The sequence below is a fragment of the Diadema antillarum genome, unplaced genomic scaffold (genome assembly GCF_040938485.1).
Source record: "Diadema antillarum isolate AM-2024a unplaced genomic scaffold, OU_Dant_1.0 seq00000483_RagTag, whole genome shotgun sequence".
In the NCBI taxonomy this organism is placed as follows: domain Eukaryota; kingdom Metazoa; phylum Echinodermata; class Echinoidea; order Diadematoida; family Diadematidae; genus Diadema; species Diadema antillarum.
In genome coordinates, this window is record NW_027271446.1 from 1,557,058 (window position 1) to 1,568,637 (window position 11,580).

The following is an 11,580-nucleotide window of genomic DNA, read 5'->3' on the forward strand; positions in this document are numbered from 1 at the left end:
CAGATGACTGACTTAAAAGAACCTTAAAATACTCTTTTAGAATGCATAGCTTGTTACATCTATAAATTAGCATGAAGTAACCACAACCACATTGTTCTACTGAATTTATATTAACAAATTTCGTAACAAAGTATTTATGATTTCTTCATCGTGCAGTCCCTTAACCTACACGACTTAAATATCAGGTGGTTACTAAGTGTATGTATATTCGTATGAAGAAGTGATAAAAGTGCGCATCACAAAAGTGTAATGATCCATGGTTTTACATTCCATTCTTCCTTAATCCGTTTGTTTGACATTCGTTCATTCATTCATTATTTCATATACATACATTCCTCCACTTAATGTGTTAATTCAGTCATAGATCTTAACGTATGGTTATTGCATATCAAGTTCTTTGAGGTAAGCTTAACCTAACAAAAATTAAATGCTGGCATATCGATGGCCTCAAGAACAAAAATGCAAACTGTAGTTGCACAGGGATTTTTTCCCCATATCATTAAAAAAAAATCAATCTGGAAAGAGTTTCGACCTCCCTCTATGATAAACATTTCTGATATTGTAAAGGTAAAGGAAAGTATAGAAGACATTTCACCATTAGATCATTCTTTGAATCATTTCTATTGATGCATCCCATCAAAGAAAACACAGAATATTATACCGAGGTTTAGGTAATTTTCGGTTCAAATGTTCTTTATCAGACTGGCGTTGACTCGCCGTAGATGGGGTGTATGCAGTCTTACAGTCTACGGCGAGTCAACGCCAGTCTGATGAAGCCTACAGACAGTAGGCGAAAGCTCACGCAAGGTAAATAATTTTCTTTGGTTGTGTACAAACGAAATTTCGCCTTAATTAAAAAATAACCAACCAGATAAACCTCTTCCAAGAAATAACAGGTATCTGTCTCCCAAGAAAATCCTTTGCAAAGCGAGCAAAGTGAGTGATTCAAAATTGATCTCTTTTAATTGGCCACTCAGTTTGCCTTCTGCATTTTACTGAAACAAAGGAAAGCGAGTGTTTTCTTTTTCGAATTTCCAGGTAGCAGGGATAGGATCTAAGCAATTTCAATCAAAAGCATAACATATACGACACGTTTTGTGTGTTATTACATTGTAAACATTGCACATTCTTGCTCGGGCTGTGTTGATTACCTGATATATAAACATGAGTTGTGTAGCTGAAATAGAGTTATATAGAGGAGTTATCGAATCGGTAAACGCAAGGCATGTCAGAAATAGTTAAGTGTGATAAAGCAGCATAACATTGTGTAAAGGATTTTTTTTTGTACAATCAGTCGAAAATAACCTTTTCAATGAGACTTCCGCCTGCTAAGGATCTACAAGTTTCATATTTTACTGTGGGAAGAACGTTCTCTCTCTAGCCGACGTAGCTGGCGCTCGTAGAGCGTTAGAGACAGAGCCCTCTATTACAAACGAGAGTTGCACGAAGAGTATACACTCTCCCCCATACGTTCTCTCGAACTGCCGGATCAAAGCGAGAGGCCGCTTAGTAAACAAAAAAGTTTGGGTTTTGATCAAACTTTTACCGATTTAAAAACAGTCATGTAAGAGGGAGCATTATCACCCAACTAGACATCACTCCCTCTTCTAGATATTAACGAAATTAATAGGACGAGTACATTCATCTTGTACTTGAACCGCACTTTTATTTCTGCCGAGTCGAAATTTCAACTCTGAATCCGAGTCAAACAATTTTCACTCCGATCCGTGTAAATTTAACACCAACCGTGTACTTCTGGCTCAAATCCGAGTTATCGTTTTGGTTATCGGACTTTTTACACCTGCGCAGAGTCACATCAGAAATACCCAGCACGGTGTACATGACATACGCGCGCTACAATTGGACAAAACATGTCATGTGTCCTATGTGACCTAGTATCCCCGAGAAAAAAAAAAAACGTCATTTCTCAACGATCCGCCGCGGCCGCGAGATGACTTGCAACTTTTTGTCTTCAAGATGAACAATTTTGTGTGCACGTTTCTAGAGGAATGCGGAATGGAAGAATACATAGGAGTTTTCATCGGTGAGTACCCACCTCATTCACAACACTCATATATATAATTGCCTGAAACATGGTCTAAACAGTTTTATTTAGGGCAAAATGAACTTTCGACACGGACACATTGACAGGTAATGGCGTAGCCTTAGGCGGCCATACGGTAGCTCGTACCTTTTGTACGTAGCCCTGGGCTATATGCTATACGTTAGAACCAATCTACAATAGATGTGAACTTAAATAGCTACACCTCCACTGTGCATGCATAGAATACATACACGATCTTGATTGCTAATTCGAGCTACCGTACGGCCGCCTACGGCTACGCCATTACCAGTCAATGTGTCCGTGTCGAAAGTTCATTTTGCCCTAAATAAAACTGACTGTTTAGACCATGTTTCAGGCAATTATTTATATAAGTGTTATGAATGAGGTGGGTACTCACCATTGAAAACTCCTATGTATTCCTCCATTCCGCATTCCTCTAGAAAAGTGTACACCAAATCCGAGTCATTACTACACCAAAATGGGTTGCTTACAATGCGGGGAACGACACCGTATCAGAGTGAAATTGTGATCTTTTGATTCGGAGATCCGTGTCATTTTGCTGGAATAGATTGCACCTAACTGACCCCATTTCCGAGTCAAATTTGACACTTTCCGAGTTCATTTGACGCCACAGAAATGACTCGGAATCCGAGTGAAATCATTTGACTCGGAAGTCCGAGTAGCTTTCACTCGGAAGGAGTTGACTCCAAACTGGCGCCATTTCCGAGTCACATTTCACACTTTCCGAGTTATTTTTGACGCCGCAGAAATAAGAGTGTGCAATTTATGCTTTGAAGAACAAAATACTATGTGGGTTTATCTTCACATGTACTAGATTATGATAACTTTTGACGGGGAATGACATTCCAACACCATCTCTTTACCGCTGATTCTAAAAACAAAAACAAAAATACAAAGACACAAAAAAAAACAGCTTTAGGTTTACAAGAAAGCATTATACGAAAGAAAATTGATATTTAAGTTCATAAAAGTAATAAAACTGAATTCTCCGTTCAAACCCGTCACCATTCTCATTATCGACTTCAAAGCTGAACAACGTTCTACACAGATATCTTTACAAAGCTTTACTCAGTAAGACCCTTTAACCATTCTGACATGTTTGAGGCATACCCCATCTTGTGCGTCATTTGACCTTTTGTATAGGTATTCAATGAATCTTTATCTACTTACTCACAGCCAATAAAATTCCGAAGATGTTGAATCATGGATTACATATTCAGAGGATACAACGCGACGAAAAACAAACAATTTCCCTCTTCCATAGTGAGCTTACGAAGTGAAATCTCTTCGCTCGTTAAAGCGTTAATCAGCCTCAATCAACATTTTCCTCATTCCTGTCGTTTTTGTCACGTGATCTACCTATTCTAAGGCTGTAAGGGCAGTGAAGCAATACGATCTTCTCTTTTCGAAGCGAATTCAATCTAGGAACTGGTAATTCATTACGAAATGAATTATTTGATGCGACAGACATCTTATTTGTTGCGGTTGTTGCAAGTTCTGCTGTGTTTCCAACTGTCATGACGTCACAGTAGCGTGTGCACAAGGAGTGCCACTTCTCATTCACAGCGGGCCTTCGTGTTTCTCATCACTAATACCTGGTACATGCAATGTACTACTTTATAGAGAATGGATTTATAAGGCCACAGTACACTACACGACTTTGCCAAGATTCATCCGTCGTACGATCTAAACACACACACACACACACACACACACACACACACACACACACACACACATTAATTTCCTATCCAGTTGGGTTAATTTATGGTTCGTGTTAGTGTTAGTGTTTGAGTGTTAGTGTAAGCCCGCGTGTTCCATATATCATACTAACTCCATTGATTGAGCTCGGTTTGTACATCAGTGTTACGGTGTGAAATCGTGCAGCTAATTCAGCATTGAGACATATTATACAAAAATATAAATGATAGGCCTATATAAAATCTATGTTTTGTCAAAACGTCTTCGGTATTATGTACGAAAAGTATAACCTTAATACTGAGGGATTTTTACTCGGCAGCAATAAAAGACTTGATTTAATTTTGCAAGCCCTTCTAAAAAGTTCAAATCTTAAATCATTTATGTTGACTTTATTCATTTCTTGACTTGATGTAAAACAGAAGAAAGTGCACCAAATAACAACAGCAACAACAACATCAAAATCACGTCAGAAATGCGAATCAGACAGATTAAACTCTTTAAAAAAGAAAATCTATGTCGGGCTTAAAAAAAGACTACTTTGAGATTTGCAGAGAAATATATTTCCATGCCTATATTGAAATCCAAGTTTTGTTTTGTTCTATTTGTTTGTTTTTCGATTCGACTGTTTTAGTCAGCTGCCATTTAAAACAACAGATCATTAGAATCGCGCCATCTATTGACTTGCAACCAAAGAATAAACTATGGCTAAGAATACGTCTCATGCTTGACAAGCACGATTCGGGACTAGCTCACACCACACTGGAAACACATTGGAAACAGGACAGATTTCTTTTGTACTTACTTTGTACTAATTTCTTCTAGAATACAAAACGACCAAAGAAACTTAAATCAAACCACCGTAATTCCAGCCAGTTTACAGACATCGAACCTGCAAAGAAAATTAGTAAAGAAGACCAGTGTTCCCCCTCGAGTGGAGAAAATAACTTTTCAAAACAATATCAATCACATGATTCTAAAGACAACTTGCACTTGATAACCACAGTCATCAACATTGGCCATAATCATATAAGATCAAATATATAACATCATATAATGATAAATCATCACATAACAAGAAATGCATGTTTCTACAGGGATTGACCATACACTGTAGCCATAAACATACAAACATTCAAGCAAACATTCAAACAAACAAACAAACAAACAATCATAACTATTCTCTATTTGATAACTTTTTCTCCTCCACGCTTCGCATGTATTATGTACTAAAATCATATTTGTATCAGCTATGTAAAAATATGTTTGCCGAATTGAGAGTATCAATAAAAGATGACCGAAATATAAGAAAGACACAAATCAGCAAACATGTTAACAAAGTGACCCCTGAAGTACACCGTAATAACACATATTTTTTTTTAATCATAATAAGCTGGACATTATATTTTTCGTTTGATGTGTGACTGTCTATGCAAGAGTTGAATGGTTGCATGAGATGAGCATATGGGTTTATCTTTATACAGACATGTAGATGTGACGTGCATGTGTACGTGTGTGTATGTGTGTGTGTATGTATGTGTGTGTGTATGTGCGTGCGTGTGCGTGCGTACGCGTACACTGATAACCATGGTTATCATTTTAAAGTAATGTATTTTGCTTTATAATTTGTATTAACTGTCAATCTTTTTAACGTGATGATGTATATTTTGTTATGTTAATGTAATCGGTATTTCTCTTTGTTGAAATGTTCATAAAATGTATATTGTTTGATGTAATCGATATGTTTTTTGATATGATGCATTATAACTTAACCTTCGGGCTATTACTTTGCATGTTTGTTTCAATATACCATAATCAAATCAAAGTAATACCAATATACGTCACGCGTAAAAGAGCAATTTGTAAGATTGATAACTGATTCTTACGACATCGTCCACATGAACAGAATTGAATAAAAAAAAAACCTGCTGATATAAACCAAATAAAAACAAATGAATGGAAGTGAATAAAAATGACGAATCCTTACGTTATGTAATCATACTATAGGCAATTAATACAACAGTCTTTTAGTTTTACAACTCATCCAAGAATGTAATTATGGTATATGTCCTTCAAGAAAAACATTAAAAACTTGCTACAATTATCTTTGAAAAAAACACGAACACAACACGTAGTGATCACATCCTGAGCACGTGACACATCCAAAAGTAGCTACTTAATGCAGCTCGTTATCTGACGGACACAGACATCGCCTGATAACACCACCTGAGCCTTGTATTTACGCACATTTATCACATTCCCCATCCTTTCCGAGGTACCAAACGAGGTTAAATGTCATAACAAGAAATTATTATCAGATACAACATGGCATAATATATGTGAAGGGGTATCAGTACCGCTTAGATTAGGAGAGAGAGCACGGAGCTACAGAAGATCAAGTTGGACTCAAAAGACAATAAAGTAGAGTAGATCGCATACCATTGTGTCAGCCGATCAGAGGTTGACTTTGCTCAATGTTGTTGCATGTTATTCAACACTTTTTAGTGCCTTTAGACAACACAATAGTCATGTAACAAGATTTGATCCTCAGTGAGAATAGAAAAGGTTAAGGCTAAAGAACATGTACAGAATGAATCATTAACAGGTAGAGATGTTAGAACAACAGTAGTATAGGGTGTAAACCATTAAACTTTGTTTGCCTGTAGATACATTGATCTCAAGAAATTCATCATAGTAACGGTGTCATCCGGTTTGACATGACAAGTTTGCATTGGATCCTATTGAATAAATCACATGGTGATTCCAATCAGATGGTGTAATTGTGAATACATACGGCTCTATTCACTACTCTCAAGTGATTTCATCATTTTACCACATAGCAATTAGATCAAGATGCCAAGAACGTGGTTTGCGCTTTTAAAGACATCGATAAGAATGTATGCTCTCGAGCAAAATTCTATTCTACAATGACTTATTTCAACTCACCTGTTCCGTTTTCCCTCAAGCTTTTTCATTGAAAGTTCGTTAGTTCCATCAGGATGGAAGTCTTCACAATGCTATGAATCATCAAACTTGAAAACGTCTGCGCTTTGTAACCCTGAGGTCTTCTTTAAAGATTACTTCCTTTATTTTACCACCAACACAAACAGAATGAAGACATGCTCAACTTGTATGCATTCAATATATATGCAGTTTGCTTCAAGAGAATTCCTCCATAGCGACTCTGAGAACTAAATGAATTAATATCTTCCATTAATGAATCCCATCTCTCTCTTACTATTTAACGTGTAGACTCCTCTCTCTATTCTGCATGTTTTGTGTAGATTGAGTTAGATTCAAACAAAGTTTGACCTTTGATAGATATTTTATAACTTAGTCTAATTCTTTTATAAGATGTTTAACCCAGTGTCGAGTCTGCCTCCTTAATAACAAAACATACAAATACAACAAATATTATTTTATTGCGTAATGATAATGATGATTTGCAGAGAGAAAACACATACAGTACTTTAGAATGTTTCGAGATACCGAGTGTTGTCGTCATATTCTTCACATGCATACTGATAAGAAAAAGATGTGTATCATTTGCTTTATAAAATGATAAAGCAGAGCCTTGTCGTTAGATAAATCACCCTAATCGCTAGTCCAAATAAAACGATAAAATGTCGCTCGGTCACCAGTTCTAATAGTGCTAAATGACCGGTCATTATACTCTATGATCGAACATAAGCAAAGTTACTTGTTAGGCAAAATGAAAATACCCGGTCTCGTATACTCTCTCAACTAATCATTTGATTAGGATATATGTTTCATCATTTTATAATGACAAGAGCTCCATGATAATCACTAACTTTGATCATGATATCTCTGATAAGTCCTTGTATTCAGTTTCTTATCTTTCTAATACTCCAGCATTGTTTGGTTGTACCTATCGAGTGTTTTGTCATGACTTTCTGACGCTGATTCCCTTCATTGCAAGTGACCGAAGAACTTTTTTTAAAGATTGTAACTGCGACTTCATAATATATGTATAATACATTGAGAGTCCTTACTAGCGTGTTTTTCATCACACATCACCCTCTAGTATCACATGAAAATTTGAACTATATCGAATGTGATACGACTTTAAAAATGTTTAGTGAAGTCAGAAGTATAGCGGTGGTAGTTTGGGAAATTCTCTAGTAAACTTAGAGTATACGTAGGCCCTATCTACTTCTTTGTCTATTATATTGTACATTTTGTGTGTGCATGTGTGTGTGTGTGTGTGTGTGTGTGTGTGTGTGTGTGTGTGTGTGTGTGTGTGATTTAGTAGCACAAGAAAGAAGAATACAGCTGCTTATTTTTGTTTATATTAATTTCATTGTGAATATCGGCCTGATTCCGATGAAATTCAAATAAAGAGTACCAGAAAAAAAAATTGTGGGATGTGAGTGTGTGTTTGTTCATTTGAAGGGAACGATTCTTATTGACTCTACCTAGTTTGCCTGAGGGTGCCAAAAAGTGAAATGAATCAAATTCGTTAACCTAATATTTTGGCAGAGCGTCGTCGGATTGACACCTTAAAATCCCTCCCTCACTGAGTGACAGAGTACACAGAGTCTAGTCCACCATGGACTTCAGTCTCTCGTGTAATATAATCCCGGTGTCATATGCTTTCCCCGATATTTCCGCTTGGCGCACGCTCGCACCCGACGCTAAAAACAAGAGGAGCATTTAGGCTCCCAAACACTCGCTGTATTTGCTGGCCCTTCAGTCTCCATAGATTCATATCAAGCAATATTTGCTGAAGGTGTTATCTAGCAATCACGGAGATAGGAAAGAGAGTAGACTGGCTCAAAACCAGTCATTTTACAGATAAGTGTCTCTTCCAGTCGTTTTGTAGAACTGCGCTTTGTTTGACCGTACATCCACATCGCGGCATGCTTGAAAAGCTCCGCGTCTTGACACCGACACAAAAGGCGCGATCGGCAGATGACATTGAATTCAGTCCTAACGCCACCATGGATACTAATTCGTATTACAGCTATGTCAGTGAATTCGACAGATTTGCCGTAGTTTCCTGAAAAGAAAATTAGAGGAGTAGAAAAAAGGGAAATACCTAGCAAATGAACCACGGTATACGAAGAAAAAAAAATAGATAAGACAGAGAGAGAGAGAGGGGGGGGGGGAGAGGGAGAGGGAGAGGGAGAGGGAGTTGGGGAGATAGAGAAGAGGAGGAAAACGAACAGACAACGACGAAGGCAAAAGAGAGTAAGTAAAGAGTGAAAAAAATGACAGAAAAAGGACAATTATATATATATATATATATATATATATATATATATATATATATATATATATATATAATATTTATATATATATAGGAGGAGGAAGATCGACACCAAAAAAGTGTGTGTGTGGGGGGGGGGGTGGAAGAGAAGGAGAGGGAAAGGAAAAACTGGTATTAAACAAAATATATAGGTATGGGGGAAACTGAAAATGTATTAAAGAGGACTAAAGAAAGAATAAAAGCGTGCTTATATTGCACAGAAATACCAAACAGTTCAAAGGGGAGAAAACAATGAAAGTAGGGAGATGTGGGAAAAAGTGAGATGTGCAGTGAGAAACAGATGGAGGCAAAAAAAATAGAAAGAGAAAAGAGGGACGGGTAAAGAGAGGAGAGAGAGGGAGAGAAAGAGGGAGAGAAGGAAGGACAGCAGAGATACAACAGTACAATGAGCTGCAAATAGATTGACGGACATCAAAAGAAAGAAGTCCATTCGAGCAAACTGTCTCAGTAACCATGGAAACTGAGCTGTAGAAAGCATTCGTCCACAACAATAATGCCAGGGGCCAATTTAATATCACATTGCGTTTCTCTAAATGCAACTGAAAACTAAAGACAGAAAACGGTCTTTAACTTTTGCCTCTTTTTGTCATCGTACAGGAGAATCCTCGACGTGTTAATGGACGCTCTACATTATGACTGATACCATAGGAAGTTGTAGGTGTATAAACTACGTATGTCAAACATTCTTTGCCTTCGCGAATTGAATTCCATATAAGATCATAGATGACAATCATGTAAGCTAGCAAGGTAGATAACGCAAGTACAAAAATTGAGAAGACAATGTTCATTTCATAAGTTGAATATAATGTAGATTTCCTGAGGTTATTGAATGGAATACTAAATGTTTTTAGAATGTGTTTTAACTTGATGGAGAGAAAGAGACGGGGTGGAGATGGGGAGTGTATGTGTGTGTGTGTGTGTGTGTGTGTGTGTGTGTGTGTGTGTGTGATGCCTTACGTATATCTACGTTTGTTAGGTAAGCTCTTATATGAATTATACTCACCCTGACTCTAATACCCCGTTTGTAAAATGTATTCTTTATCTCTTTAGTTATTTGTAAACTTGTTGTTCAGATTAATTACTTTAACGTGGATACGAATGAAAACATGAAGGTATAACAAACAATGACTGCGCCTAAAGTGCAATTGCTAAGAATGATGATAATGAGGAGCAAGATGCTGATTCTAATAATAATGAAAATGATGATAATAATAACGATGATAATATTCCACACTGTGTTCAGGTTGGATTTTATAAATGGAATACATCAAATCAAGACTGTAGTAGACGATCTGTCCGACTTTAAACAGGAAAGTTAATAAAAGTGCAAAATCTCATGCGAAACTATTGTGTAGAAAGCTGCCGCGACACAAGTCTCGTAGCAAGACGAGGCGAATATAGGCTGGTCAGAGCAGCACTTGAACATACGATGGGCAAAAGTATTGGAACTCAGTTCATAACAATATGAAAACAGTAAAACTTTGAATTCTTATTTTTTTTTACTGAAATCTTATAATATACAACCGAATTAGATTCGTTTCATCACCTCAATCAAGTCATCAATTGTTTTAAAATTATGCAGATACATTAATACTTTTTTTTTTTATCAAAGAAAATAGTTTGTCAAACATAAGTTCTCAGATGTTCCTGTTATCTTCCTGCTATTTTGGCAATATAGTCAATCCAGGTTGCACTTTATCATTACTCATACACCATGGATGGATTCCACTTTGTTTGTGTCCACAATGGCATGTATTGTAGTTTCATTTATTTTCATTTTTATTCTTCCTAATTTGATCATATGTCAGTTGACATTGGTTCCTTTGATTCTGTTTTTAAATCTGTTTGCAGTTTCATTAATTCATTATTCGTTCTCTTATGTATTTTCTGAGGGTCCCATCCCATAGAAGCTTTGCTTTTTAGTGGGACCCTCCATTTCCATTCCCATCCTTATTTAATATGTACTATGCATATGCATATGGATATTAAAATTACAATTATGTTTTCTTCATTTCGTTACTCATTATCACATGTATTTTGTTAATTTATCTTTTTATATATATATATATATATATATATATATATATATATATATATATATATATATGAAATATATGTGAAATATATGAAATATGCATAGGCCAACTTATTCTTTGATTTGTAAGTAAACCAAGCAATACATTATCTATGACCTGACGAACATCACAACCTCTGTTTGCGAACATACCCAAACACACACACACACACACGCACACACACACACATACACACACAGACTTACTCTCACTTTTTATTCTTATTTTCATATTATGTTAGCACACACACATTCTAAATTTGTATGAATATCTGTTGAGGCATTTGAAAATAAACGTGTTGTACTTCTTATATAGTTGACACTTGATATCTTATTTGTATTTGATGGTCATACACGAATGGAATATAAAAAAATAATCAAAATAAAGCAGTCTGTACATATCGAATGCATATTCCTGTATTTTAGAAGGCC